The sequence below is a fragment of the Odontesthes bonariensis genome, chromosome 9 (genome assembly GCF_027942865.1).
Source record: "Odontesthes bonariensis isolate fOdoBon6 chromosome 9, fOdoBon6.hap1, whole genome shotgun sequence".
NCBI classification, from domain to species: Eukaryota; Metazoa; Chordata; class Actinopteri; order Atheriniformes; family Atherinopsidae; genus Odontesthes; species Odontesthes bonariensis.
In genome coordinates this window covers 38,086,977-38,102,436 of record NC_134514.1, presented here as the reverse complement: position 1 = coordinate 38,102,436, position 15,460 = coordinate 38,086,977, and the positions used below count along the sequence as shown (strand labels likewise).

General features: G+C 39.9%; 1 protein-coding gene across 2 annotated transcripts in view; it reads right to left on the bottom strand.

The window, feature by feature from the left end:
- The window catches only part of bcas3 (BCAS3 microtubule associated cell migration factor), a 401,519-nt gene that overhangs the window by 65,894 nt on the left and 320,165 nt on the right, over positions 1 to 15,460 (bottom strand). The window lies entirely within an intron of this gene.

Below are 15,460 nucleotides of genomic sequence, written 5' to 3'. Positions count from 1 at the left end.
ACCTGTACAGAGAGTTAGTCCGGAAGTTGGGGTTAAAATGGTCACCTCAAGGTCGAAAACAAGGCGGTTCTTCTGCTTCTCTCTGTGCGTGTTTAAAGAGTTCCATGTTTGTGCATGACAGCTTTTTACTTCTTCTTAGTTCAATTCCTGATGTTGACTTAGCAGCTTCTAGCAAACTAATCTTCAAAATAAATGGGCCCTCTACTAATCGTTCATAAAATAAAGATTGGGTTCATACATTAACTTCAAAGATGGCTGACCTTCAGCCATGCTGCTTTAGCTTTAGCTTTAAGACTGATGTCATCTAAAAGCATGTTTGCATCAGTGCTGCATTCACTAAAATAACTCGCAACTAAATCTTTTATTTTTTACTCATTTAATTATTATGTCCAGAAACAATTGCCAGATACGTTGCCATTTTTCTTTCATAAATGACTTAAACAGTTAAATGATTAAAACTGTCATTTTCTGCTCATCATCTAATTGATTTATTGAATTATTGCTAAAGTACCAATCGTGATCCTTATTAGTTTCAAAGGTTTTACTCCACAAATAGCAATGTGAACATAAAGGTAACCTAAAAAAATTGAATTTGAAATTTCAGACAGTGAAAACAGAAATGCTGAATCTGTAAACTCATTGCAAATATCACTTATTTAAAATCAAATTTTAATTTACGTGTTGCACTTCCAGTTTTACTTGAAACCATAATCATTTTCATTTTTTCTTTTTTTAAATCAGTGAACCTGTTGCCGCTTCCTCTGATATTGGCATTTGATGGTATTTTGGATGTGTGTTTGTGTGTGTACATGTGGATGCAGACAGTAGTCCTGTAGTGCCGGTCAGGGTTAAGGCTCTTATATAGGGGATAATCCAGGATAGCCTGGGAGTCTTAATTCACCTCTTTAACACACAGAGTGTCACTGGGTGGGTTAAGGGGTGAAGGGGTAGGCAGAGGTGTGAAGAGGAGCCCCCCAAAAAATCTACTTTTGCAAACTACACACATAATCCTACAATAAAAAAGGGGCAAGGTTGGATGAAATGTACATTGATACAAATGCCAAAGAAGGAAATAACTAACTGACAAAAACCAAATGTAAAAGGAGAAAGATGTAAAGAAAGAAAACCTGGAAGGAAGAATGTTAGCTGAATCTCTTCTCTGGCCTGTGCCTGTAGATCAAATAGTGATATTTGTGTATGTGTGTGATTTGACAGATCTGGTGGGGGTGTTATCAGGCGAGGTAAATCGGCCTAAACCTGGTGCTAATGTCTTGCTGGGGGTGTAGCAGAGATTAATAAGGACCCGCTCCAAAAGGCTTTAGCTGGCCCACTAAGATTCTTAAACCGCCTAACCTCCACTGGCGCCAGCCAGAATCCAAAATGTCTCTGAATGTCAATACAAAAACATTTCCTTAATGTCACATCCACAGCACATTGATCAGTTTTTCTGAGTTTGGATTTTTGACTTCTGAGGGGACAGCTGTGAATGCAGTTCAGTCGAATGATAAAAATGTTCTTGTTTATTATATTTTCTGTGAAAACTGCTCATACATTTGATTCCAGAAAAGTAGCCTCACAACCACTTGCCAATCAAATGGTAGATGACCAAGTCATCAAAGCTGTTTTAGAGTGTACACTGACAGGAAAACTTATCTGAGTATATACAAAGTATTTCTGCAACACCACTGACTGGAACGTGTTCAAGTTTTTACTCCAGCTTTGGTTTTTGCCCCACTGACTTAGAACTCTTTTATTAATTATAGGAGGCTGAAATCTACAAACCTACTAAATAAAGACCAGTAGTCTGTTCCCCAACCTGAGGTATCTGTAGGAGACACAGCCCAATTCAGATGGAAGACTCTCTGAGTAAAGTGACCCTCAAACCCTCAAAACAAAAATGTGCTAAATATGTGAGAAATGATATTGATCATTTTATAAAGTAAAATCAAATGTTGAATGTCTGAATTTAAGGTTCTATAGAAGAAAGAGATGGCTGTTTGGTCTGAAATTCACTGCATTTTCTATATTTCAGCATTTACTTCAGTCTTTCAAATCCTTTTATCGCTTTGCTCCTTTTTTGTCCTGAGATTCATTAAAGTTATCATCTAATCCCATCTTATGTTAAGCACCTGTCAGTGGATGAGTGTAATTTGGTTGTGTCCAGTGAGTTGTGCTGGAGGAACAGGCCCTGACCTCATCTGTGCTGGGTGGGATTGAGACACAAATCTGGATCATTACTGATTCACAACAACAGCTCAGCATCCACTCCCTCTGGTAGTGAGTGGTAATCTTTGTTTTTGGATTTCCTGCTTATATTTGCTTGACACGCACACAGGGGATTGACAAATGATGAGGAGCAGCAATAATTACAGAATGCAACTTAAAACAGCTAATCTTTGTGTCAGCATTCAAAATGTCTCTCTTCTTCCTTCTCTCCTATCAGACCTTTGCTCAGACTGGCGTATGCTGACAGTTCTCTCAACTTGTCGGATTTTTATTTGCATTTCTGGCACAAACATCTCACGTGGGAGGGTTTCCCAGAGCAGTTAGTGGACTTTTCAGATTCAAAGGCTAATTACCGATCATCTGCAGTACTTCCTTTCCTGAGATGCATTGAGGTTCTTAAATACAGCAAAACTTGAAAATGTAGTTTTTACTATATAACATTAGTAACTAAGCTATGTGGATCGATAGCTCAGTAACCACGTTGCTAGTGTATAGGGAGTGTTGTTAGGTTAACAGGTAAGCACAGAAACAGTGTGTGCCTTGCCCTAAATGTCTATATTCAATCCTGGTTAGATGTGGAAGTGCATATCATAACAACTTAGTTATGCTAATTAGCCATAGGAATGAGTCGAAACTCAGTGAGCCAGCTGCAAAGAGAGCTGCTAACCTGTCAATATTTGAAGTAATATCTAACTATTTGTGGAGCAGAGATGATGATTCAAAGATGATTGGCCTTAAGCTGGAGCTGACAGCAGAGTAACACAGAGGGACTTGAACAGGATCCGAAAAAAACTCAAATACAGTATCAGGTTGGGGGGGGGGTAACAATCAATATCCATGACAGGTTATCTAATGTTACCTGGGAAAAGCTTAGTTATCCTGTAAGGCTTGACTTTATCTGAAAGTTGAAACAGACTGTGTCTAAGGAAAAACTAAAATATATACTCCTAGTTTAAATTTTCAATCCAATCTCTAGTTTAATGGCTGATGTGAGCTTGGTGCTGCAGCTCAGAGTCCAATTAAACAAACCGGGAAAGTCCGCGAGCTACACTGAGTAATCTCTAGAGCAACGAGCTGTCACTCAAAAACTCAGAAGCCAATGGAAATACATCCCCTCAACAACTGTGATTCTGGTGCCAAAACTTCCAACAGAAAACCAGACAGAGGACCTGCAGAGGACTGCGAGTTGCACAGCTGACAGTCAGAGCAAAGGTCTGATCAGGGAAGCAGAGAACTGTTCAAAAAATGAAATCATTTTTACAATCACACAACTAATCTGCAAAGATACATTTGACTTTATTTAAGGCTTTTTTTTATTGAAATTCTTATTTTTGTTTGATATTCAAGAAGATTTAATTTAATTTATTTGGCACAACTTAAACAGGCTCAACAAATGTTTATCAACTACATGAAACAAGAACGAGATCAATCTCATTTAAAAAACTAACTGGAGCCCCTAAATACTTACACAGTATTCATGAAAAAGAATAAAAGACAGCAACAAAAAAAGCTAATGCAACACAGTCTTGTACAAAACTTAAAGCCACACTGACTTCTTCTGTTAAAACTCTCCTCCTCATGATACAATTCCAAGTCCCTCCTCTGCATATCCCCTGTTTTCTCTCCTTCCAACTGTTTTTCCCCTGATTCCTTATATTAGTCTACTCGTGCTTAAAGCTAGCCATTTCTGTGCTGTTTGAGATGGCTTTTGTGTTTGGGTTGTCCCCTAATGAGACATGAGAGAGAAGCATTGAGGTCCTGATCCTGAGAGAAAGCAGTGGAAGAAATGCTTTCAGTAAACTTCCCTGCTCCCACTCTCTTCTCTGGTACACAGAAGCATGCAGACCCAAATATAGAGTCAGATGTCATGAACTCTTTCAGTATGGATGCCTCCTGTTGGAGTGCTCACACAGAGGCCAAAGACTTGATAATGACTGTTCCAGTGTAAACAAATATATATATATATACATATATAGATTTGAACACTATAATTTTTGAAGGGCAGTCAAATTACTTTTGAAACAGAATGGTACTGAAGGAGATGCTGTAAAATTGTTTTTCCAAAGGGAGTAATTCCAATACTGACCTTGTGGAACTATCACAGATCATAGGATCAAAAAAGCTATATTTGATATTAAAGGTTTCAGACTTAAAGGAATCCAGTGATAATTAGCCTAACACTTAAAAAGGGTCTCCTTTTTTTGGACTTCTTTCAACTATTTACTGAATGATGGCCACGCAACAAGGGAAAGATGCATAAAAACCTCTCCAGTCATCCTTAAAATTTGTGTTCTTTAAGTTCATGAACAGCTGTCCTGCGACAGCCAAGAGAGTACATATAAAAATGAACAAGCTGTAACTATTTTCTCTTTTTTGTTTTTACCATGACAGCTGATGAAAATCTTCAGTCAGCGGAGTCTGGATGCGTTCTGTGACAGTGTGGCCAAGAGACATCAAGCCTTCACATATTACAATCTCCTGCCAACAAGATGGGGATCGATGAACGCCAGCACTTAGAGAGCAGACACAGACAGTGTATTGTGAAGGGACTGTCAAGCCGCTGACAACACCGCGGGTAAACACACATAGTACTATTCATGGCTGCTAGGATACATCATCACACACCTAAATGTGCATATGAGGATACACAACTACTCACAGACATTATGTATGCACTCACACACACCTTTGACATGTGGACGCATCAAGCGGGAGAGGGCCTTTGGCTTGAGGAGGTGTAATATTTCAGTAATGTGATGGAGTTTGATCCAGGGTGTCCAGTGTCCCATAGAGCTGCTGTTTTATTAGCACAAAGAGCACTCAGGGGCTCTCCAGTTCTCACACTCACACACAAACACACACATTTATCCGTACAGTCCAATACCCACAGCAGATTCTGCAGGCCACACGTGCAAAATAGTGAGCTTAAGTGTAAAATACAAACACCAACATTTGTGTAGAGGGTGGATTCCACCAGATTAATGTGAAAACAGCATTCTGTCAGAATCCTTTCTCTGATTTAACATTGATATATCATTAAACTTCTTGCCTCGGCTTTAGCCCAAAAACTCAAACAGGGCTGCAAAAATATGAAAGCCTTGGGCTATAAACCAGCGGATAGTTCAGAAAGATATAGAGTTTACTACTTCATCATCCACAAGAACTTATGTACATATTGGACAACTTGCACAATATATATTACACCCATTGCTTATATGAAGGATGAATGGATGTAGTAAGTGTAAAGTGACAATAGGATAATATTTGAGTGTATAGTGTTTATTAGATTTTCATGTGAAAAGCTAGAACTTCCATCTTCTAAGAGACAGATCTCCAATGAAAAGGTCAAATGTATTATGTAATCACACTGTCCCAGTTCCAGGAACAAAACTCTGGTAAAGTTGGATATATGATATATTTGATATATGACTTTTTACCGAAAAAAGGGCTTTAATAATTTACTGATTGGTATGACTAGCATTCAAAGCACCGGGATTCTCTTGAGATCAGACTACCATCTTCCCTTTATCAAGAGCTATATGTGTCAAAACCTGAGAGCAGTAAAGCTGCAACTGCGACGAGTCAATATTGGTGTGGAAGATTAGAAATGTTGGAAGTATACACTCTAAGGAATGAATATTGTTTTAATTGAAATATTTAATTGTTCTTGTATTATATATCTGTAACCCATACACTAAAAAGTAAACAAACACAAGAGAGAGGGAGAGAAGTTTTTTTTAAATTTAGTTGACTAATAATATAGGCCAAATCTATATTGCCCAGAGAATGACAAAACTCACTTTCCATATTAAAACATTTAGTCCTGAGATTCAGTCAGATTTAGAATGTTCAACATTAGAATAATAACAATTTAGCATAAAGTTTGGTGAACACAGCATATAGCAGTCCCATAAAGGATTAAGTAGAAATAAGTGGTAGTACAGAAAGAACATCAGTGTAGGACAAGATAGTCCAAATCTTTACACACCAACGACTGTTGCTATAGGAATAGTAGTGGGTATCCCCTGCAAATTGTAAAAAAAGACTAGTTAGTCATTGTTTGCACTTGGCACATATAAAAGCAAATTTTCTATAAAGCAATTATACTATATCCATATGTCTAATCTGAATTGGGCCCCTTGCTGACTTTGGGCAATGTTAACTATTCAAAATGATGCTGATTTGACAGGCACCTACGAGTACCATTGTTTTTCTTATAAATCAGTAGTGTATAAGTTTCTCTCATTGGATAAATGACCCTTTACCTTAAGCTCATCTAGTTATTTAATACAGTTTATAAAGGACCTCTAGAAACATTTGCACCTGTGTTCAAGTTATTTCTTTAAACACAATAAAAAGCTGCCAAATCTCCAAATGAATGTTTCAAAGATCTAAGTAGGAGATTGTGCTGAGAATTAAAGACATTTCATTGTCCTGTGATGGTTTACTTTGTATTTTCAGAGCTTTTACATTCTCACAATAATTAACTCCTGGGAGAAAACGTATTATACTCGTCATTCCACATATCCTTGAGCTAATTGTATCTGATTGTCAAAATTCATTGATTATGTGGAGGCTGTCATGTGGACTAAAAGCACTGATACTGGATCTAATGCTGCTTCTGCAGCAGCCTAGTTAAGTCTCTATACCATTCCCATGGCTATATCTAGAAAACAGTCAATATGAAATTTGAACAACTTCATGCCAGTATGCTTTTTTCCTTTCCTTTCCTTTCCTTTTTTTTACAATATTGATATGAGCTATGCTCTTTTATAGCAAACACTATCAGGGGAGAATCAGTAGCTGTGGTATTGACAGAGAAAGGGGGGTCCGGATAATGCATGGACTGTGACTGCAGTGGATCGTATTAACACATCTTATTGATGTGGCTTTTAACAGATATCATATTCATGCACAGTATGATGTGTGGAAATGCTCCATATGAACTGGTGATGTAGCTCAGAGTTTCATCTTGTGATCACATAATAGACTAATGACATTATCAAATCATCATATTATGTTAATCTTCCTCACAAGACTTGCATTTGCTTTTCACTGACACCCATAGAAAAAGCACTGTTTAACCGGAAGTGGCTTGGAAAGCAAAACAAATCAGTTTTGATATTACCTACACTTAAGCACAATGAACAGAGAGGCAATGGCACCTTGACGCTATATAAAAGGCTGTCCCTTTTAGACGATGTCATTCAATTTGAAAATTATTTGTGTAAATTATTTTAACTGCCGCAGCTTCTGGAATTGTGATTATGTATGACATGAGAACATACACTGCATGAGTCCTCATAAAACTCACATTTCCTTTGTAAATACCCCAGTAAACTATTAACAGTCCCAGGATCAACCAAGGATTTGTGCCTGACAGATATAAGAGACTGTATTCTCATCACCAAAAATAGGCACCTCAGCAACATTCATATTCCGCTAAAATCTGGAATCTCTCACATTTATGCTAGATCCTTGATTTGTGTTCATGTCCATCTTTGGTGCTGTTTATGTTTGCCTCCATCTCCCACTGGACACTCAAAGAGAGTGTGTAAATTGCATCCTCATGGATGGGGGCTATATCCTTTTTATATCAAGCACATCAAAACTGTCAAATAAATCACTTATTTTGAAAGCAATGACGTTTAAGCGCCATCCCATATAAAAAAGTCCACATAAAAACTGCCAGGAAAGAGTGGAATAGATACTATATAAATATGCACACTGCCATAATTCTGATAAAGCAATTTAAATTCTCAATGAGACACAATGTCTTACTGATCTGTGTATTACGTTTGTACAACTCCCTTGCACAGTATCCTAGCCCATAATGTAATAATTTAGCAATACTGGAAAGTGATTATCCCATTTATCTTTGATGTAAAAAATAACTTTTCAGTACAACTCTGAGGCATTTTAGCTGATATGAGTCAGAGAGGCACATGCTCTAATGAAGAATACTAACACATTTTTTCTCTGGTCTAAAAAATACAAAGAACTGAGGTGGCCCACTTTAACATGGCAGACACTGTTTGGCATCAAGTCAATCAACCTCTTCTTGGAGTAAGCTGGGGGGCATCTCTGAATATATTCTGTTCTTCTCGTCACACCTATGACACCCATTCTGTTTTAAGACAAAAGCCAAAAACATTGGGCCTCATGCAACAACCGTTCTTACGCACAGATTTCTTAAATCGTGCGTACGAGTGATTTAAGAGAATTTGCGCATTCACCAATCTTTTCGTATTTTACGTTTTCTTTCAGGAACGAACAGAATTTACGAGTGATCCAGACCTGTCGTAGGAGTTTCCTAAAATAGTCCGCTGTTATTCCAATCAAGTTTGCTTGACTAATGGATTGTATATTTAATTACTTTGAAGCAAACATAAATAAATATATACATTATACCCCATAATGATGCTGACATTATTCTGTTTGACTTAAATTATGCACTAATTGAAGATTAATTTGACTCTGTATATAACAAGGTTAATGGGAAGCGTAACCAGCGGCTGACTTGCTACTTTTGGATGCCTTAGCGCGTCAGGCTCTTGGAAGAGAGCGTGTGTTCCGAGACTGTGTAGATATCCTTGCAGAGACAGACGAATGGCTGACATCGTTATTTAGATTGCCAAGGACTGTGCTGCTGCAAATATGCAGCTTGCTAGAGCCACAACTCCAGAGAGAAACACGCCGATCCAACCCAATTCCACCACACGTCCAGGTCCTCACCACCCTTGGATTTTTGGCCACTGGAACCTTTCAGAGGGAGATTGGAGACAGAACGGGGGTGTTTCAGTCCTCTGTGAGTCGTGCGCTCCCCTTGGTCATCAAAGCTCTCATCAGTTTATCACCCATGGTACATCCAATTCCCATACACCGCTGTCCAACAAGTACAGATTAAGAGGGACTTTCACGCCGTGGCTGGACTGCCAAACATACTCGGAGCACGAGACACATACGCATCAAAACACCCGTGCTGTTGTGGAGCGCACTGAGCTGAAGGCCAGGTGGGTGTGTCTCCATAGAGCGGGGGGGCAAACTGCTCTATAGCCCAGAGAAGGCATGCCAGATTTACACAATATTGCCATGAACGAGGGTCTCCACCTGAACCAGCCCAGGCAGATCAGAAGGTGTGGTGCCAGAAGACCCCCCTCATGGACGCCCCATCGAAGTGCCATCATGATGAGGCAACAACTGATTGCACAGCTTTAGTTGCAGTCATCAAGCGCCTGGCCATGGCGAGACGTTTTTTTTTTTTTTTTAAGCCATTTTCAAATCAAACCAGTTCTTCTTTATTTCGGTGACATTACGAACTACAGGTGACACGGAATTAACAGCACTCATAATAACTTCCCATTTCTTGGCTTTAGCAGGTCCCGTAATTCCACTGCTGACACTGCTAATAATGACAGATTTTCCTTTTTGGATCTCTGAAAGCAGAACTTGAGTCTCAGAGCGCCTAAAGTTGTTCTTTTTGCTCCTTGATGCCATTCTCATGACTCAGCACTTCCTGGTACAGGAGAGAGCAAGTACAGCCTTATATGGTATCATTTTGGGCGTGGAGTATGCAAAGCTACTATCTTCGTGCACGTGCACTTAAATACGCACGGGTGGCATTCATCATTTACGCAGCTCGTTTACACACTTTTTCCCAAGTTAAGAGCGTTTGTTGTATCTGACGTGGCGTGTTCGTACGAGACCTTCGTACGAAAAAAATCAAGAGAAATTTAGAATAAAAATACGAAAATGTTCTTGCATGAGGCCCAATGTTTTCCATAACACGATTGTCGACCAGCTTGTAGTCAGGGAAAGGAGTCTATGTTTATATATTGTGAGTTTAAGATTATTATCTATGTGTTAATATCAGTGTGTATGTCTTACACCTGGGCTTTTAATAATGTATGACTTTTGGTTCTGTGAGTGTTTAGTGGATAACCATTGTGCTATCTCACAATAACTGGCTGGATGCTGAGAAGCCAAATGACAAAATGAGCCATCAACTGGCAGCAATACACCCAAAAGGCAGACACACTACCCTCTGTAACCCTTACCAAAATACCCCCTTGCCCTCCACCCCTGATGGATTAGTTGGTGTCTACAGGGTCACACAGAGATGGGCCAGCTCAAAGGAAAGGGGGGTTGTGAGCACTGAGGAGTGTTTGCCACATTTCACCTCTCCTGGCCTTTCAGTTGGACTGTGATGCAATTGGGCCTATCTGAGCCAGAGAGTAGATAATGAATGAGGATGAATTATTTGCATGTGTGTGTGTGTTTGTGACAGTGCTTGCTGACAGTGAGAGGAACATGTGTTATGAATTTATCAGACTGGGCGCCTGGGCCGTCATCGGGTGCACGGAGTCCAGTTCCAAATGTTCTGGACTGCGAGGATGATCAGCATGCATGGCAGCTACCTGACCCTCCCCACACACACCTCCCTCCATCATGAGACACACACACACACACACAGACTGAGAAGCTTCCCCAGTGCTCGACACTTTAGACTGATTGGGCTAGCAACTGCAACAGCTGGCTGAGGATTAAGGCATGGCCAGATTCAGCGTGTACGTATTTCTGTGCGTGTTAGTGTGTACGTATATATATATGTGTGTGTGTGTGTGTGTGTGTGTGTGTATTGCAGCAAAGGGACTGGCTGGTCCCTCTGGCACCTGTCGTCTAAACCCAATCCCTGCCCTCCTAAGCTGGATGGATGAGCAGAGCCCAGCTCTCCTCTGGGACCCTGTTCTCCTGCACTAGAGCAGCGTCGGGATGAGTTGATGAGTTCAGCTGGGCAGCAGAGGCATGCAGAGGGCAACTGTGGGACAGTTAGAAGTGGGACTGAGGATGGCAGGAACAGTTTGGAAGGTGGTGGTTCCAAACAGATGTGGAGAAGCAACGATGCACTCAAAACAAGTCCATACCAACTGACAACAGAGCAATGAAAACTGACATGGAAATGATACGGGAATGACCTAGACACCACTGCTGCTCGCACCCTCTGGGGAAAAAATGATTGGGGCAAAACAGCTTATGTGGATCAATCTGCTATTAATGGGACTTATAACACACAAGGGTGAAATGGGTCTGACAATTTTACGCCTACATCTGTGAAACAGCATGAGCACGTATCATGAAATATTGGCAAGCGAACACACACATGGACCCATTTGGGATTTATTCTGGTGAGAGAAGGCAGAACTCAGCTCTCAGCACCCTGCCTACAACTTGTTTGATGACTCTATTTTCACAGACACAGACATCCTGCATATCTCTTCCAGTACCTTCTACAGACTAAGTATTTGGAGATAAAAGGAGCGACTGTAACATTACTGCCAAATGTTTGCACTGTTTATTACGGCAATACTCAATATTCCACAAGTGAATGAATATGTCCGCAAATCCTCCTCCACCTATTCTGAAAAACTGAAAAACATTTTTTTTCTTTTCTAATTCACAGTGGGCAGTCTTTCATTGTCCATTACTGTATTTCTATCCCTGCCCCACAGGTGCTTGTAGATTGTGTGTCCTGTATTGTATGTCAGCCAGTCATCTTTGTGGTGTGTTTTTTGCCATTTGCCATTTTGTTTTCTGAACTGCTGGTGATGTGAAGCTTGTCGATGCTTGCGCCTCACGTCGGTTTGGTGTGTAACAGCTCTTACAAGCCCTGTTCACATCTGACATTAAGATATGTCTTGGGTTATACACAATCACTCAAGGACACCTCAGTACAGATGTACCCAAGATGCATTGCAGGCACACAAGAGTCACACTGAGCAGTGATCTGGGCTTTATAGGGCCACCTTCTTTGAACTGTTGGTATCTCATTTGTACTGGGCCACATTTTAAGGTCTACTTAACGGAGACCTCTGCTAAATGGAAGCACATAACTAATTCCTGGCAGTCTAGGCATGGGAAGTCTACTACCACCTTTTAGTGCCTAAACTCATAAAAGCAACCTTTCCAAGCAGAAAAAAGTTTGCCTATATTGCAGGGAAGTGAGATGTTATCACAAATAGTTACTAGAAACACATGTGGGGGCACATTCTGTTGTCAGGTGTGAACTGTCCACTTTTGATTTGATCACCCATGACACGTTATTGCCAGCTGTGAAAAAGGCCACAGATAATGGGTGATGTCCGACTTGGTAAAGATGTGGGAGAGGGGGATTTCTGACACTTTCTGACCTTTTCAGAAGCAGATCATAGACCATAAATCCAGCATTGAGAAGCCCTGGAAGGGTTTGGTTAGCTCATTTTGATCTGAAAGTGTTGGTATTGTATTATTTTATCGTATTGTATTTTGCCTCCACAGAGGAGTGCTGTAAAATTTCTGTGTAGAAAATCTACTGAGCAGCCAAGAACCCTGGCTGTCACAGATGAAAAAAATACAGAAAAGATAATGGTGACAGCTTTAAGAGCTTGGAAGAAAACACCACTTATAGTTTGTTAATAAAACAGAAAGAATCTTTTTATTCTGCACTAGTTGGATTTATTTTTCTACAAAACCAGAAATTGTACTGTATGCCAACACATATCTGAAGTAAAAGTGATGCTTGTGGTTGTTAAAAGATGGCTAAAGATGGGTACTATCAAGCAAACTTTATCAAATGTGACTTCATTCAACAAAGTACAAAAAATGTAAAAATTCAGTTCAGTTTTTATGACAACCTTATGGCTGTGTAATGCCAGAATCATGCATATCCCCTCAACTATCAGACTTTATCTTACAGCGGGCCTGTACTTAAAAGGAAAAATGAGAGCTGCACGTCAGTCACTTAAGGTGTAACAAGAAGCTACAAGGAGAAGATAAATAAGGGCAGCAAAGACTCTGTAATACGTGTCATGAGTGGGACACAAATTCAATCAGAGAATATTCAGAAAAAAAGTTATTTACAAGTCATTTCACACCCCTTCCATTTAGCAGCAAAAATCTTAATACAAAATATATAATAATAAATACAAAATATGCACCTAACACCCCTATCATTTATTCAGTATATTATTTTAATTGTATTACTTGTGTATATATTCAAATACTTCTTCAATATTTTAATACAATGCAAACTGAGTTTCACTGCCTTGGACTAAAATGGAACCTTTACCATAAGATTACTGTAAGGACACACAGTAATCATTGAAATACTTATTTAATAAAAGTAAATGTACTATAGGTTTAAAAGCTGGAATTAGTTTGTAGTTTGAAACTGGGTCACATCTCCTATGTTTAAAAGCACACATCTAAAAGCTGCCGACTCGCTGCTGTGTCCCAGTGACACAGACATTAACAGGCATCAGACATTTGGGAATTATTGCAGATTAAAATAACAACACTTTGTGTAGTGTATTTTCACAGAGGTGCAGTTTGTGCTTTTGTGTCCAGCATTTGCAGCCCTGGGAGGTTAAGTCATGTTTGGCCTTCTTGTGCTGCTGTTTTGCCATTGGGTGGTTAAATCAAACGTGCACGAATAGGTGTGGGTGTGTTTGTGTGTGTGAAGTTGGGTGTTTTCTGGCCCTGAGCAGCTCAGTATGATGGGAAGCAGATCCAGGCTCTGCTTCTTCTCATCAAGCGCTCAAAACATCCTCAAACCAGAAACACATACACACACGTTGGAACACGGCCTCAGCGCTTTAACATGAACGGATCCACTTCTACTACTGTGTTAAACTGCGCACGGGGAAAGGCCACGGTCTTACTGACATACATACATTCATACTGACATACATGCCTGTCAGGCTCTGACCCAGGTAAGATTGCATTACACCTCTGAGGAGGAAAGGCTCCTTTTAACAAAATGTCTGGCTGAGGGATCCTGGGGAACCATCATTAAATGAAAAAGGATAACTCGGGAAAGATAAAACGTTCCCACCTCTGACACATACACCAACACTCACATGTAAGGATTTCAGAAGATCTGAAGGAGTGCTAGGTGAAGCTGTAAAGGAGAAAAACAAGAGCTTTCCCCAAAGAAGGCTATTTGCACACTGCTAAAATAACATCAGAGCATGGCTATAAATGTCACAAGTTCAACTTTTAGGCCGAGAAAAGACCACTGCACAAACTGCAATATTAGCTGTACTTATCTATAGACAGGGGAGAGATATATCCCTGGAAAATCGGAAGCAGCACTGTGAATCAAAACTTTGGCTTTCTTTCAGATTGTTTCTGTGGAAATGTCATAAAGCCAGACTCCTCAGGTGAAAAGGAAGTTTGTCACTTTCCGGAGGAAAGTAGAATTATCTTTCTGCTTCACAGAAATGTTGAATTTCAGCAGTTAGAAGTGGGGATTCAGGGCAGGTGCTGGAGCCTTTTACAAGTTGGCGCGAGCTAAAAATTGGTTGGGTTTTAACAAGCCACGGAGCCATAAAAGAGCATTGTCATTTCATCGATTCAAACATCTCTTCAATACGCGCCCTACATCACAAAAACAACAACAGAATCACAGATTTTGTTTCGTTTTCCCAGTGAACTAAAGTTTTATTATCATCAGTCTATTTTCTAAATGCTGACTTTTTTATTTTTTATAACTAGCTTAACAGGAAAGTGGGCGGAGAGAGAGGGGGATAACATGCAGCAAAGGACCCCAGGCTCGGACACAAATTGTTGTTTCAAACAACAGTTAGTATTCGTGAACACTTTTGCAAACTGGTGTTACCAAATGCTAACAGGTATATCTGAACGGCAACACAAACAGGAATGGTACGTGCCACTTTAGAGGGATCTGTCAATGAAAGCTGACTTTGTGACACCACCCCACAATGTTTTAAACATCAGCAGCAAACAGTGATTGTGAATGCTGCTCTATATTGTACATTTAAAAGAAAAAAATAATTCTGGTTTCTATATTGTGTATTTGGCATGAGTTTGGGACACTAAAACATTCAACAGAAGAAAAATCAGAGGAACACTGAGCTCATGTTCTTCCCCATGTAACTTCACTAATGTAACTTCACATTACAGCTCAGTTTTGTTAATAGTTCTGACTTGAACTAAGCAAACTAAATGCTACACTGACTCTGGATTTTCAGATGTAGCAGACAACATTTCTGTTAGTCTGGTTGGTCTCCATAACCCTGCCCCCAGCCCCTGGCGTAAGCAGTTTTTTTGCATTGTGTTGGGGCTTATGTGCACTGGTTCACCGGTGCTGGAGCAAGTGCTTTGGCATTCAACACTGAGAGAACTGGTTATAAGTTAGATATCTGGCTCTGAACCACCACTGGAACCACTTTGGTGG